The following is a 16,964-nucleotide window of genomic DNA, read 5'->3' on the forward strand; positions in this document are numbered from 1 at the left end:
GTCATGGAAGGTAATACGTGTGCGCTCCCCCATCAGTGTGCATTATGGCTCCTGTGTGTGATAGAGGACCTTTCATTTTAGTAATTTTTGAGCTGGAGCTATTTTAATCATTATAATGGTGTTAAATGAGCTGTTATCTGGGGTGCTTCTTTTAGTTAGATGGTGATAGTGAGAGAAAAATGTGTCACAAATGTGATTTAACTGAGGACCATCTTTACTTGGATGTGGATAAGAACGAAGAAAAGATCAGACTTGTTAACATACAAGGTCACCTCGTCGCTTTTCCTTCCTCTGTCAGTCACGGGTGGGGTGTGCAATAGATCTTCAGTCTTGCTGCTGTGTTCCAGGATGGAGAATTAAGGAGAGGAGGTAGGAGGTGCTGCCAGCTCTTTTTCTTTGCCTTTTCTGTGGTTCCAGCACATCTCTGTGCTTTGGTGGGAATGATGAGGAAACATTATTCTTATAGCGTTCTTTATCTGTGGGAAAGATGATCATCTATACCTAAAAAAACTTACCACCTCAGATATATTTTTTTAAGAGAAACAACTTGGTGTAGTGGAAAGACCACAAGTTTTGAAGTTAGACAGATGTGAGTTCAAAAATAAAATCTTACGTCAGTTATTTTCTAATGCATCTGACCTTGGGAAACTGCTTAACCTCTGTGAGCCTCAGATCCCCCATCCGTGTAATGCAGATGATAAGAAAATGCATAATCTCCCAGGCCGGGCCCTGGCACATAGATGCTCAGTAAGTGGTGACTATAGTTACGATTAGGCAGACTCCTGATGGCCGCTGGTCCTGGGAGCTGGTTCCTCAGGTGGAGGTTGGCCATCACATGGCAGCTGCTGTGGAACTTTTAATGCAGAGGTAGGAAGGTTGCTCTCTAGAACCATTGTCAGTCCGTAGCACCAGCTCACAGCCCTCTGCCACAGCGTTACGTTCACTGACTTACATTCTTCAGGGAGAAAGAACTTAGCAGAGCTTTAGCAGAGAAGGGACAAGGAGGAAATTTAGGTGGGGAATGGGGATCAAAAACTGAAAGAAAACGCAGTGATTTGATAATAAGCGGTCCAAAGAGAGAGTTTAACATGGATTCAGACTTTAAGTTTACATAAAGAACAGAGCCTGGAGAAGGTCTTATTATTTAATTCTCTGCTTTGTGCCAGGCACCATGCAAGTTTGCTTGCACACTTAATTCCATATAATTCTCACGGCTTCCCTGAAAGATAAGTGGGGTGGGGTTATTCCCATTTTGTGAATGAATGAAAGAATCTAAATCATTTGTTGATGGTCACACAGCAAATAAGTTGAAGAACAAGGATTTAACCCAGTTCTGTCTCAGTCCAGATCCCACATTTTTCCACTATGCCACACTGCCACCAGATCTTAGAGCCACTTTCTTAGACTAGTAATTTCTTATTGGGGGCCTCAGATCCTAAGGGACTCCATGAAGATAGGAATAGAAGCCTAACATGCTCTTTTCAGTATTTCGAAAATTGTAACGGAAAATCTTTCATTTTGCCGCAATAACTTTACAGTTGGCAACAAAATTGCCAAATTTCTTTGTTTAGGGCACCTCTATGGTGCCCAAACTTGGTAGTTATTGCTATATTTGATTCATATAAGAAAACTAAATGTTTTTAAGTGCTGTTTATTAGATAAAGAATTTCAAATTCTGAAGGGTAAATAAATGGTAGTAAAAAGTTGGTGAAATGTTATCTAGTCCAGAGACTGCAAACTGATGGATTGTCAGCCAGATCTGGCCGGAAGATGTGTTTTATTTGGCTCATAAAGTTTTTTTTTTTTTTTTTAATAAATTGCCAGAGCTTAAAATTAGAAAATTTCACATCATAAAGCAGATTTTTAGCTTTTTTTTAAAACTCAAAAGTTCTGGCAATGCTGGGTCTACATTTCCACATAGCAGTGACCAGCTGGAGCTGAGTAATAGCTGGCCCCTTCGATTGGGCATGCACTCTTGCCAGTTCACAGCAGTCTCCATCTGGCTCAATCCATTTATTTACATCGCCTATCGGGCCCCTCTAAGCATTTGAGTTTGTGGTGCTTGCTGTAGTCCAGACTCCTTATTTTCTTGCTTGGTTATAGAGTTAAACCCATTTCCTGGCTGTGATCACTCATAGCTTTTGTGCCTTTTACAGTTTTGTATATTAGCCTTCTTCAAATGTTGTTATTTTAAGGGCTTTCATGTAAATCTTAAATGATTGATTCTGTTTTTGAGAATTGGAGCCACATGTTCATCAGTTCAACAAACATAATTGGCATTGTGCTGGCGCCTGGGAATGCAAAGAAGAGCAAGACAGAGCTTCCGCCTGAGGAAAATCATAGTTTAGCCTTCTTTCTTTTTAATTCACAAAAGCATCTAGTATCATGATAAGCACCACCCTCAGGACATGCCTTAGAATATAGTGAGATTTGGTGTCAGTGACCTGGGGTTAGAGTACTGGCCTCACCATTGGTCACTTGACCTTAGGCAGTTTATACTCTTCAGCCTCAATTTTCTTGCCTATAAAATGGGGATAATAATAGTGTCTACTGGTTGAACTGAGGAGTGAATGAACTGATGCTTATAAAGGGCTAGACACAGTGCTTAACATTTAATAACTGTCCAATATATGGTGATGCTTATTTCTAGGGCTGGATTTGTAGTTGGCATTCAATTGATGCTTGTCTAATAGAACAATTGAATAAAAAAAACCAAACCTGCTGGGGTCGAGTCAACCCCAACTCACGGCGACCCTGTAGGACAGGGTAGAACTGCCCCATAGAGTTTCCAAGGCTATGAATCTTTACAGAAGCAGACTGCCACATCCTTCTCCTGCAGAGCCTCTGGGGGAGTTTGAACCGTCAACCTTTGGGTTAGGAGCGGAGCACTCAACCACTGCACCACCAGGGCTCGAACAATTGAGTAGGCAGAATGAATCGATTGTAAGCAATTAGATGTGTCAAATAGCTGTCCAGGATGTTACCAAAAGTATCTCCAGCAGGCCTGGGGACCGCAGATTTCTGACTCCGATGCCCTGGCTTTTATTAAACTAGAGGAAGCACGTGCTGTGGCAGGATCAGCACCCAGAATTCTTTAAAACAGATTGATAAGCTCCCCTCTGGGATAACATCAGCCCCCGTTTAGCGGAAGTTGATGGGAGGCTGAGAAGAGAGGAATAAATCTCTAATAACCTCGCGAGGTAGACGTGTGCTCCATGTTCTTCGGAATTGGCCTGTGGTTCAGACTCCCGCATACAGCCGGCTGAGGTTACATCCCTGAAGAATCTCAGCAGTTGCTAAGGTGACTGCTAGAATGGGAAAAGTATTAGACCGCTGTCCCCGGGGCTCCGGAACTGCTTTCTCATTTTATAGCCTTAAGGGACAGGCGGAGAAGAACTCACTTATGCTATGCCCTTTTCTTATACTGCAGTCTCGTTAAATTGTTGCACTGATCCTGTGAAACATTTACTAGGCAGGTGACAAAACTGAAGCTCAGATTAAGGGACATGTTACAGTTCTCATACACATTATAAGTAGCAGGACCAGGACTCTGGCTCTTTTCCCAACTCCACATAGCCTCCCAGTGCCAGCCTCACCACCTCTAAGCCTACATAATGCCCATCAACCCATCTGTATCCCCATTTCCAAAAGGAAATTGAAGTAAAGGCCAGCACAATGGACTTACTAAGTTAATACACGGTGTCCTCTTTCTTCTAACTCATCTTCAACAAGTATTTATTAATCACCTACATTACGCCAGGCACAGCTGGTGCTGAGGATACAGGGTGAAAACAATAGATGAGATCCCTTCTGTAGTGGAATTCAATTCTAGTACAGAGAGATAAGGAAAAAAAAAAATTAGTAAACAACTAAATGAACAAAGTAATATTAGATAGTAGTGTTAGGAAGGAAATTAAACAAGGTGATTTGATAGGGACTGGAGAAAAGAAGCTACTATAGATAAGATGCTCAAAGAAGGACTAAGGAGGTCACTTTTGAACAGAAACCTGACTAAATGAAGGAGCCAGCCAAGCAAAAATGGGCGTTGGGAGCATTCCAGACGAAGGAAACATAGAGTTCAGGCCCAAGTCTGGCCCCTAGTAACTGCCTCACCTTTTAGACCTTTTTTTTTTTTTTAAGTAAATGTAGTATGCGTAAGAGTAGAACATGTTTCTGTGATTTATAATCTCACGATGGTTAAGCTCTTAGCCGCTAATGGAAAGGTTGGCAGTTCCAACCCACCCAGTGGCTTCATGGGAGAAGGGCCTGGCCATCTGCTCCTGTAAAGATTATAGCCTAGGAAACTCAGTGGGGTGTTCTGTCACATGAGGTCACAATGAGTCAAAATCGACTTGATGGCACTTAACAACAGCAACATAATCCAAATGGTAGCATTATTTGGAGTTGTTTGTGTATTTTGGCAGTGATGCTAGGAAACCTTACTTCAAGAAAGCTGTGATCTGTTCAAGTCACGGAGACAACCTGGCTTTGTAGGAAAGGGAACATGAGAGTTTACATCAGCTTCCTGACAGAGACCCCTATACCATGGGCTTAGCCCAAAGAGCTGCAGACGGTATTCAGCAACAGGAAGGATCCAGATGTGCCAGACTCAGCAGGAAGCCTCTGAAGCCTCAGTCCCACAGACAGAACACAGACATCTAGGAAGGAAGCCACTTTGTTTTGGTGCCAAGTTGCATTGTTCCCTGGACGTCTTTGGGTATCAGAAGGGATAGATTCTAAAACACGGAATTTGTATAGGGGACTTTGGACTAAATATACAGCAAAAATAATTTAGGGAGTAAAAGTAGTGGAATATTACGAGCTCAAAGAGAGATGAAGTGATATAACTTTGAAAATTATAATAAAAAAAAATCACTGCCTTGACCTACGCTAGCCCAACCTAGAGTCCCTGAAAGTAGTAATAGGAATTAGAGAGCTATTTTCGGTGTTTCAAAAATATGAATGAATAATAAGGCTACCCTGGCTATTATTTAATCCATGCCCTTTCAGATCATTCTGTCATTGGTTTTATTCAGCATTTCAACAAATCTTTATTGAGTTATCTATTTTGTATCAGGTTCCGTGCAAAGCGGTAGGAAATTTTTTAAATGACTAAACAAAAAACCTTGCTGTTGAGACATTTTAACTGTCTAGTGGGGCAAAGATACAAATAAATGGATAATTACAAAACAGTATAACATGTACTGATAGAGGTGTTTATGGAGTGCTCTGAGAAGTCCAAGGGGCTGCAGGGAGACTAATCCAGCTGGGAGATAGGGCCTTGGAATGTTTCCTAGAGGAGATACTACTAAATCTAAAAGCCTTAAAGGATGTGTATAAATGAGCCAGATAGATCCAAGGCAAGGACATTCTTAGCAGAGGAAAGATCATGTACTTATGTATAGAGCTTTTAATTCTCCAGAGTACTTATGAATTGTATCAGCTAGAATTGTGTTCAGTTGTAACAGAAAAATCTGGTATCGGTAGCTAAAGCAAATAAAGGTTTGTTTGTTTCTCGTAATGAATTTGGAGGGAGGCGACTGCTGGCTTTGGTTCAGCGTCTAAGTGAAGTTAGAACTGCTATTTGTGTCTTATTCCCTAGGCTTTTCCTTCATGCCTTATTACTGAAAAATGGCTGCAGCTTTGGGTGCCATGACTATGTTTAAGCATGAAGAAGGGGTCAGAAGAAGGGCCATGTCACTATTAATCAGGAAAGTAAACACTTTGCCGAGGAAACCAATAAGACTTCTCTGCAAACCGAAAGACTTATTCTTCTGTGTCATGGACCTAAACTGGGCTACTCAGCCACCCCTAACTGTAGTACAAGCTGGAAATGCAAATATTTAACCCTTCCACCCTCCAAAGTAGAAGGTTGCCAGGAAGAACAAGTTGGGAACAACTGCTAAGTCAGCCAGTCAGTAGTATTTGCTGAACACATATAATTTCATTTGCTCCTCAATTGACCTCGTGAGGTAGAAAGAAAAACCAAAAAAACCAAACCCACTGCCATCCAACTCATACTGACATGGAAAGCAAAATGGGGCCTAAGGTCATAGAGCTGTACCTTTATTTAGTGATAACAAAAAGAAAACAAAAGCTAATGTTTATTGTATGCTCATTACATAGCAGAGGCTATGCTAAGTACTTTCCATATGTTCTTTCATTTCTTCCTCATGCAGTCCTGTGAGGTAGGCTCTCCTCATTTTATAAAGGAGTATTCTGACATGTGAGAAGGTCTTGATATAACTTGCCCAGGATAGCAAAGGAGCTGGTTGAAAATCCAAATCTCGGTTCTCCAGAATGCGAGCCTGACAGTCTTCTTGCCTCTTGGACCTTTTAAAGTATCAGAGCTTTCTCCCTGTGGTTCCAGCAAATGTGCCATCTCACTGACGTTGTCCAGAGCCCTTGAAGCCACTCCATGGCCCTGTTACTCCTTTTAATTTATGTGACCCACTCCTGTTTCTTCATTATTGCTTTTATGGATACGGAATTTAGCAACACATTATTTCAAATATCCTACCATTATGAATGCATTTCCTTTCATTGTAATAGCACCAACCATAATGAATACATTTAGTATCTGTGCAGATGTCACTGGTGTTTTCGATGTTCCATTCTAATTTATGTTGGAAAATGAATACTTAAAGTATTGCCCAGGCTCCCATTACTCCAGAGGAAATGAGGGACACCCTGTGTGTGTGCATATGTTTTTGCATACATGCATACAGATAGGATGTTTTGGTCAGAATGAGTTGGGTGCCTGAAATGAGAGTTTGGCCCTTTCCTGGAAGGGCACATTGGAGGTGATTTGCTATGCACATCAGAAGCAGATTTCTTTGTGAATGGGTGTTTGGACCTACTTAATGAGCACGAATGTAGTCAAACTTCGTTAGGAGGAAAAGAGGGAGAGTCCTGCTGATTGAGGGCTCCAGTCCTGCCGATTTGGGGTTCCCCATGGTCTTCTTGCCTTCATGTACGCACCAGAAAAGGTTGTTGATAATCTGGTACCAGCAAGCGCCCTGCCTGTCATCCACACACTGGCACTTCTTGATGCTCTCTTGACATTGCAGGTGAATAGTGAGAGGCCCACCGGGGAAAAAGAATATGATTGGTTTGGAATCAGTTATGTGAGCTGATATGTATGGTAAGAGTAGGTCTGTAAAGTAGAGCCATGGAAATAACCAAGGAATCTGGGTTGTGATAGGATGTAGCTCCTTTGGAGAGAGAGGCTGGGGTACTCAGCTACCACCTGAGAAATGCCCCCCATATTTGAGATAGTACGTGGGCCATAATGCAATAGACATTCAGCTTGTCTACAGGGGGATTCTTGGATTAATGTACAGTGATACCTAGCATTATGAATCCTCATTCAAAGGTTCTGGTAGTTAAAAAGGGGAGTGCTGGGTCACAGAATATAATTAAAGTATCCCACATTTCCATAAAATATTACATTTTTATTCCACACCTATTCCAGCTAAATCTTTTACGTATGCAGGAGTTGCTGTTTAATAAAAATTGGCTACACAGTGTAGGATTACCAGCTCAGCAATTGTATGGCAAAGTACAGAGGTAATAGAGATGCCAAGCTGAAGTTAAAATGGGTGTGTCTTTGTGTGTGTGTATGTGTGTGCTTCACACACACACACATATACATTAGGGGTCCTGGAAATGTTTATTTTACCATTTAACAAAAAAAAGACAAGCTTTTCTAAAATTTGTCTTGGGGCAAGCACAATTTCTCTCTGTATCTAAGTGGTCTTAAATCTTGCCAGCTTTTTATTGCTGAAAATCTGCTATCAAACAACTAGTCCGTGGAATTTCATTATCTCTCATTTTCTGTTTCATAGGGAGTGCTTTCCCCTCTTTGAGTGTCTTCAGCATTAATTTTACACAACGCATCACCTGACTTTATGTCAGTACCTGGAAGACATAGTTGTGAGAACTAGTTTTCCTAACTCTACCTAGAAATAAAAGCACAGATAAGACCAGTGCAGTAACCTTAAAGAAGTTGTTATTCTTCTGACACCTTTGTGTCAAAAAGCTACCAACACTTGTCCTATACTGAAAAGACTATTATTTTACAGGAAATACTGTAGAACCAAATGTACTATTTTGGGAATTAAAATTTAAATGGATCCAGCTCCGAGCTGAATCCCATTTTCTCCAGATTGGTGAACTCTAATGCCAATAATGGCTGCTGTATCTAACGTAAGAGCTAAAAGAAAACAGGAAAAGGCAAAACCATTCAGAGCTTTGCATGTCTGGGCAGTCTTCCCCACCGCTCACCATTTCCTCAGGGGCAGTGATCCTAAGCACATTTATTTTTGCCCTGGGGAAGTGTTAGTCTTGCTTCTACCTAGAAAACTGTCCTGAAAGGGTTGTAGAAATGAGAATGCAGATACAAGCTGTCTCCTGCAGCACTGGCTTGAGGTTTCCATGGACAGAGTGAGAGCAGAATCTGGATGCAGTTTACCACCAGGGCAGCTTCGGGTCAAATTGCGGACTAAGCCTGAGAAGAACCTCTGAGTCTGATGCTCCCTTAGGGGCCAGAGCACAGCCTCCATAGTGAGGAGCTGGGGCTGATGACACAGTTACAGCCCAATTCTCCTTCAGGTCACTGCTCTCTGCTGAATTGCGCTGGCAGGCAAGCCTGGAAACTGCCCGCTAGAAGAGCTGCTCACCTTGAGGGAGTTCTTCTCGAAAATGTGCTTTCAGGGGACTTTATAACTAGAAGCAAAGCCATTTACATTAGTTCATCCTATGCAAGTCATTCACTTCCTAAAATGCTCAAGCCCCCCCCACCCCCGCATCCATGTATATAGTATAAGTTTCTAGTCTGTAAATAGCTGTTTCTGTACTCTGTTTTAAAATGTTTGAACCGTATGGGAAGGGACCAGCCCCAGAGGGAATAGGCACTTTATTTCCTGAAGAGCAGTTGTCTGCGCTTCCACTCCCATTCTTTCGTTGTAGCTATTCTTAGCCGTGAAACAAACTCAAGATTTTTTTTTTTAATTTTCAATAATAATGGTACTTTCAGAATGAGATGCTGTTATAGCTGAAAATTAAAAAAATAATAATTTTCCACAATAATAGGCCTACAGAATGAGACCCCTACACGTCTGTCAGTTTGTTTTATTGTGGGGGCTTGCTTGTTGCTGTGGTGCTGGAAGCTATGCAACCAGTATTGAAATACTGGCAGGGTCACACTTGACGGACAGGTTTCAGCTGAGCTTCCAGACTAAGGGAGATTAGGAAGAAGAACCTGGCTGTCTACTTCTGAAAAGAATCAGCCAGTGAAAACCTATGAATAGCAGCAGAACATTGTCTGATACGGTGCCAGAAGATGAGCCCCCCAGGTTGGAAGGCACCCAAAATACGAATGGGGAAGAGCTGCCTCGTCAAAGTAGAGTCGACCTTAATGACGTGGATGGAGTCAAGCCTTCGGGACCTTCATATCTCTTCAAATGAGAAGAAACAGCTGCAAACATCCATTAATAATCAGAACATGGAACGTACAAAGTATGAATCTGTGAAAATTGGAAATCATCAAAAATGAAATGGAACACATAAATATTGATATTCTAGGCGTTAGTGAGCTGAAATGGACCGGCGTTGGCCATTTTGAATTGGACAATCATACGACCTACTATGCTGGGAATGACAACTTGAAGAGGAATGGTGTTACATTCATCATCAAAAAGAACATTTCGAGGTCTATCCTGAAGTAAATGCTGTCAGTGATAGGACAATATTCTACAAGGAAGACCAGTTGATACAACTGCTGTTCAAATTTATGCACCAACCGCTAAGGCCGAAGATGAAGAAGGTGAAGATTCTTTACCAACTTCCATAGTCTGAAATTGATCAAACATGCAATCAGGATGCATTGATAATTACTGGTGATTGAAATGTGAAAGTTGGAGACAGAAAAGAAGAATCAGTAGTTGAAAAATACGGCCTTGGTGACAGAAATGATGCTAGAAATTGAATGACAGAATTTTGCAAGACCAATGACTTCATTGCAAATACCTTTATTCACCAACATAAACAGTGACTGTATACGTGTACCTCACCAGATGTAATACACAGGAATCAAATCAACTACATCTGTGGAAAGAGATAATGGAAAAGCTCAATATCATCAGTCAGAACAAGGCCAGGGACGAACTGTGGAACAGACCATCAATTGCTCATATGCAAGTTCAAGTTGAAGCTGAAAAAAATTAGAACAAGTCCACAAGAGCCAAAGTATGACCATGTGCATATCCCACCTGAATTTAGAGACCATCTCAAGAATAGATTTGACAAGTTGAACACTAATGACCAAAGACTGGGGAAGTTGTGGAATGACATCAGGGACATCGAACATGAAGAAAGCAAGACGTCATTAAAAAGATAGGAAAAAAAAAAGATCAAAATGGATGTCAGAAGAGACTCCAGAACTTGCTCTTGAATGTCAGCTAGCTAAAAGCAAAACGAAAAATTGATGAAGTAAAAGCTGAACAGAAGATTTCAAAGGGCAGCTCAAGAGGACAGACATGTACAAAGACCTGGAATTAGAAAACTAAAAGGGAAGAACATGCTTAGCATTTCTCAAGCTGAACTGAAGAAAAAATTCAGGCCTTGAGTTGCAATGTTGAAGGATTCCATGGGGAAAATACTAAATGACGCAGGAAGCATCTAAAGAAGATGGAAGGAATACACAGAGTCACTATACCAAAAAGAATTGGTTGATGTTCAGCCATTTCAGGAGGTACCATATGATCAGGAACCAATGGTACTGAAGAAAGAAGTCCAAGCTGCACTGAAGACATTGGTGAAAAACAAGGCTCCAGGAATTGACGGAATACCACTTGAGATGTTTCAACAAACGGTTGCAGCACTGGAGGTGCTCACTCGTCTATGCCAAAAAATTTGGAAGACAGCTACCTGGCCAACTGACTGGAAGGGATCCATATTTATGCCTATTCCCAAGAAAGGTGATCCCACCCAATGTAGAAATTAGCAAACAATATGATTAATATCACAGGCAAGTAAAATTTTGCTGAATATCATTCAAAAGTGGTTACATCAGTACATCAACCAGGAACTGCCAGAAATTCAAGCTGGATTCTGAAGAGGTTGTGAAAGGAGGGATATCATTGCTGATGTCAAATGGATCCTGGCTGAAAGCAGAGACCTGTGTTTTATCACTATGCAGAGGCATTCGACAGTGTGAATCATAGTAACTTATGGATAACATTGCAAAGAATGGAAATTCCAGAACACTTAATTGTGCTCATGAAGAACCTCTACATAGATCAAGAGCCAGTTGTTTCAACAGAACAACGGAGATACTGTGGTTTAAAGTCAGGAAAGGTGTGCGTCAGGGTTGTATCCTTTCACCATACCTGTTCAGTCTGTGCACTGAGCAAATAACCCCAGAAGCTGGACCATATCAAGAAGGATTGGAGGAAGACTCACTAAGAACTTGGATTATGCAGATGACACAACTTTGCTTGCTGAAAGTGAAGAGGACTCAAAGCACTTAGTGATGAAGATCAAAGACCACAGCCTTCAGTATGGATTACACCTTAACATAAAGAAAACAAAAATCCTCACAACTGGACCAATACGCACAATGTCACGATAAACGGAGAAAAGACTGAAATTGTCAAGGATTTCATTTAATATGGATCCACAGTCAATACCCATGGAAGCAGCAGGCAAGATATCAAATGATGCATTGCATGGGCAGATCTGCTGGAAAAGATTTCTTAAAGTGTTGAACAGCAAAGATGTCACCTTGAAGACTAAGGTGTGCCTGACCCAAATTGTGGTGTTTTCACTCGTTTCATATGTATGTGAAAGCTGGACAGTGCATAAGGAAGAACAAAGAAGAACTGATGTCTTTGAATTGTGGTGTTGGTGATGAATATTGAATATACCATGGTTTGCTGAAAGAACGAACAAATCTGTCTTTGAGGAAGTACAACCAGAATGCCCCCTAGAAACGAGGATGGCAAGACTACATCTCATGTACTTTGGACATGTTATCAGGAGTGACGAGTCCCTGGAGAGAGACATCTTGCTTGGTAAAGTAGAGGGTCAGTGAAGAAGAGGAAGACCCTCAACAAGACGGATTGACGCAGTGGCTGCAACAATGGGGTCAAGCATAACGATAATTGTGGGAATGGTGGGGGACTGGGCAGTGTTTCGTTGTGTTGTACATAGGATCACTATGAGTCGGAGCCAACCTGACGGCACCGAACAACAACAGAATGAGAACAAGTTGGTGCCCAACCTATGTATTTTCTGAAATGATTAACTGAAATAAAACAAATTACAATAACAGCTGTCATTTATAAAGTATTTACCTTATCCCGGATACAACGTTAAGGACTTTATATAAGGTATCTTATTTAGTGTTCACAGTGACTCTATTATGTAAGTTTTATTGGACACATTTTACAGTTACAAGTACTAAAACTTGGAGAGGAAAGTGACTTTCTCAAGGTTACATTATCTACTTATCTCAGTTCCGAAAAACCCAAACCCGTTTGATTTCAACTCATGATGACCCCATGTGTTACAGAGTAAAACTGCTGCATAGGGTTTTCTTGGCCGTAAAGAAAAAAAATTTTTTTTTTTTTTTTAATCTTTACAGAAGCAGATTGCCAAGTTTTTCTCCCCCAGAGCCGCTGTGTAGGCTTGAACTACCAACCTTTATGTTAGTAGTTGAGCGCGACCTAGGAATCTCATCTCAGGTTCCAGCTCTCCCCTTGTATATGGCTATTGATCACCTGAAGGTTCAAGAAAGATACTCTTATCAGCCCACTTTAGATAGGTTGACTCTTTCTTTAGTCAGGGTGGACAGAAAAAGCCACGGTGCTTTGCAGACCACCCACATTAGTACCTAGGTAACTCAGGAGCAAGAGCTACTGACACTTAGGTCAGAGTGATGCAGACCTGGAAGGGTTTCACAGCCCAGCGTAGGGTTCTTTTTGGTGGGGAGAACATGGGCTTTGTAATCAGACGAGCCTGGGGTCCAAATGTGGTCAAGTCACTGACTCCTCAAGTGTCCACATCTATAAAACCAGGAATCATAGTGCCTCCTTCACAGAGATGCATTCCAAATTGAATGAGATAGTTTCTGTAAGTACCTATCATAATGTGTGTCACTTAACAGGTGCTCATGGAATAACTTTAAAAAACACATAGTTCCTTAATAGTAGACAAGAACTAGTCTAGGTAAAGGGAAAGACAACACACAATACAGGAGAGGTCAGCACAGCTAGACTAAATCAAAAGCAAAGAAGTTTCCTGAATAAACTGAACGCTTTGAAGGCCTGCGTAGGAGGGATGGGGGTTTGGAGACCATGGTTTCAGGGGACATCTAGGTCAATTGGCATAATAAAATCTGTTAAGAAAACATTCTGCATCCCACTTTGGAGAGTAGCGTCTGGGGTCTTAAATGCTAGCAAGCGGCCATCTAAGATGCATCAATTGGTCTTAACCCACCTGGAGCAAAGGAGAATGAAGAACATCAAAGACACAAGGTAATTATAAGCCCAAGAGACAGAAAGGCATATAAATCAGAGACTACATAAGCCTGAGACCAGAAAAACTAGATGGTGCTCAGCTACAACTGATGACTGCCCTGACAGGGAACACAACAGAGAACCCCTGAAGGAGCAGGAGAGCAGTGGGATGCAGACCTCAAATTCTCATAATAAGACCAGACTTAATGGAATAAACTCAATGGCAGTGGGTGGGTTTATATAAATTTTTGTATGAGAGACTGACTTGACTTGTAAGCTTTCACTTAAAGCACAATAAAAATAAAAAAAAAAAAAAAATACACAGCTCCTTATACCATTTTACTTTGCTTGTGTTAACAAAAGACTTCCCAGGCATCCTGAAGGGTTTTGGTCCCAGCAAGAGAGTGTTTGGAAGATAATATGTTCTTTAGTTTCCCAAAAGCAGGTCCATTCTTTAGAGCCAACTTTACTTTTTGTGTCCTGTGTTTCCCTCCAAGGTAGGAGGTGGGCTGATGCTTTCTCTTCTGCCTCCCACTCTCTTGTTCTCCCTAAAGTATTCTCTCACCTCCCCTTTGTGATTTCCTTAAGTGCTTTTAATGGCTGCTTGACACTAGAAAGATGTTCCCAAGAGTCCTTCAATTTGTAATCACTGCTTGTTGCTTGATGTGAACTTGCCGATGACCTCTGGGAATGCAGGGGAGGGGCTGGAGGAGGGAGTAAGGCTCTGCTCCAGCAAAGCAATGAAGTGTCCGTGAGTAGCTGGCAGGCAGCTGGAGGAGGGGCTCCGAAGATTGTTCTCACGCCTTCTACCACCTCTGTCCTGCACGTCTGGAAGTGTAATCAGTAGAGGATTGTGGTATGGGTGAACTCCCATATTCTTAAACACCACCAACCAAAAAAAAAAAACTTAGAGATAATGAGCACAGGGCAGCTAGAAGTGCATTTCGACAGTGTCTCTGTGTTAAGACAGTTGGGAGAAATGAGGTACGCTTAGGAACAGCCTGTGTACGGCTAGAGCCAATCATCTATGATCCAGGGCCTGCCACCTGGGCACCTAGATTGCCCCCTCCATATACACTTTTTTTGTTTTTGTACCTTCTGACTGTGACTGTCTTCCCCAAGAGGAGGGTGATTGAACTACAAGAAATGGAGGGAAAGGGCAAACCCCTTGTGTCTTCATTCTACAAATGTTAGACATGCAGCTTCTAACCAGGGCTGTAAGTGATGAGTCATAATACTTGCTCTTGAGCAGCAGCTTGTTGTCTAGAAGAGGAGAAGCCAAGTATCAGTACTGGGTTATTATCAGCACAAGAGACACCTCTGGTAGCAGGTGACCAATGCCAGGGAAATGGATCACACACTAGGTGCTTCATGCAGCCTTAGCCCCAAAGCACGCAGCCAGGACTTCAGCACTATTCACAGGCTCCATCCTGAGCTCCTCAACCCTATTCACCTTGCATTCCATCTCCTAAGCCTACTTGGACCTGCTGAAATTCAGACTTTGTAATGAATTACCGTATCCTGTTTATGGACACGGCTTCCTGCTCAGGGCTGCCACTCTGCTCATCTTTGCCAGTTCTGACACTAGCCTTACTTCCATGGTTGTTGCCTTGCTCACCCAGTCTGACCAGTCTCAGGCTCCTACATTTCCATGAACAGGTAACTGCTGAGCTTCCCTGGGCCCTACAAGTAGAACTTGGAAGTGAGTCTCTATAAGATGGAGTCATCAGCACGGTCTTCACCAAAGATGTAGGACTGGAAGGCTAGTTATGATTTGGGTGGGGAAAGAGAAAAGATATGGATATTCCTGGCTGGAGCAAGGGAGTTCCTTGTTACAACTTGTTAACAGCTGTTAAAACGAGCAGTGTGAAGGAGAAGTTTGGAATTGGAGCAGCCACTGAGATTTAAGGATTATCTATGGATTTCAGTGTCATTACTGTTCTTTTACCAAAGAAGGAGGGAAAAATGAAAGAACGTAGAGATTCTAGTATGGGGTTAATGTCAGATTCATGAAGTCATTCTATTCGCCTCCTCCAGACAATTTTTACATTCCTTTGCTAAACCTAATTTGAGACTCCGGGTTTGACCCCAAGTAAGAGTTCCCTTTATAGCCCGTTGTGACCATCCAAGCCAATTAAAATAAATCGGCCCAAAGTGGGTGATCATCTTGTCTTTCACGTAGACAGTAGTTCCCAGCCTTGAGCGCTAGACCCCTCCAAGTTAATCTAACACCATTTCCAAAGCCTCACCTTCCCATTCTCTTCAGTAGACGAGAGGAGGCACATGATCAGCCACCAGAGTCCTTCAGTCCCATCAGGGCTCCTGGTGCTGTCAGAGATCTGACTCAGGAGAGATGGCCGGAGAAGCAGCTTGGGAAGGAAATGCACTTTCTTTTCCAGCTGATAATAAAGCAAGTAGTTCCACAGGCTTTTCTTACACTCTAGCACACAGAATTATCACTTTTTTTATTTCCTTTCTGTAATGTATTTCAGCCAAGGGCCCCCAAGATAAGTTTTTATGGAGAAGTAGGTTTATTGTTTTGCAGCAAATTTTTTTTTTAATTTGAAACCCCCCCCCTCCCCCCAAAATTCTCTTGTCTTTCTCTCAGAGTGGTAGGCTGAGTTATTTATTTTGTTGTCATTCCCTCAGTCCTGCCCCACCATGCTGGGCTGAGTGAAGACTGCAGTGGGATGTTTTAAGTAGCCAGTGGGTGAGAAAAGCAATAGATCTGTACACTTTCTGTTAAGTTCTCATGCTGGTGTAAAAGAGCCATCTGATACATTTATTATTCTATGTAAAATTTAAGTCTGACTGAGGCTTATAGAATATGAGAGCCTTAATGATAATCTAATCCAAGAAAGAAGGAGGGGAACCGAGCAATATGTAGTGAAAATCTGCTATGTGCAGGGCACTACCTCGCACTCCCTTTCATAAGGAGTGTTAGCACTTAATGAGCATATACCATGTTGCTGGGCCCTGGGCTGCACTAGCACATTCATAAAGAACCTGGCAATTACTGACCCTATTTTATAGATGAGGAAACTGAGACCCAGAGGAGTACGTTTTATCCAGGCGTATCCAGTTAAAAAGTGGAAGCACTGGATTCAAACCATGGCCTCTCTGACCGCAGAGCCTGTGCTGCCTCTGCTTCTCAATCTGAAGGTCAGGGCTGAGAGTTCCCACAGCAGGAGCCCTGCCATCTAGATTGCTGACAAGTGCCTTAAGTAGGCAGCTTTAAAGGGTGACCAGGCCTTACTTGGTTCTAAGGAGCACATTCTCCTGGTGCCCTTTGTGGTGTTTGGACTACCCCTTCTGGCTATACCTTGTAATTGGGCCAATAGAAGCAATTTCCAGCTATCATAAATAAATCTTTTAACACCTGATTTATATTGAGACTGAGCCATAAGCAGAATCATCTGCACATTGATGACAGAAAACAAGTTT

The 16,964-nt window shown here is 42.0% G+C and overlaps 1 protein-coding gene across 6 annotated transcripts in view; it reads left to right on the plus strand.

Annotated features, from left to right (window-relative positions):
* Positions 1-16,964, plus strand: part of TRIM44 (tripartite motif containing 44) — a 213,925-nt gene that overhangs the window by 101,426 nt on the left and 95,535 nt on the right. The gene's annotated exons all lie outside the window — the stretch shown is intronic.

This window comes from Elephas maximus, chromosome 7, assembly GCF_024166365.1.
Source record: "Elephas maximus indicus isolate mEleMax1 chromosome 7, mEleMax1 primary haplotype, whole genome shotgun sequence".
Classification (NCBI taxonomy): domain Eukaryota; kingdom Metazoa; phylum Chordata; class Mammalia; order Proboscidea; family Elephantidae; genus Elephas; species Elephas maximus.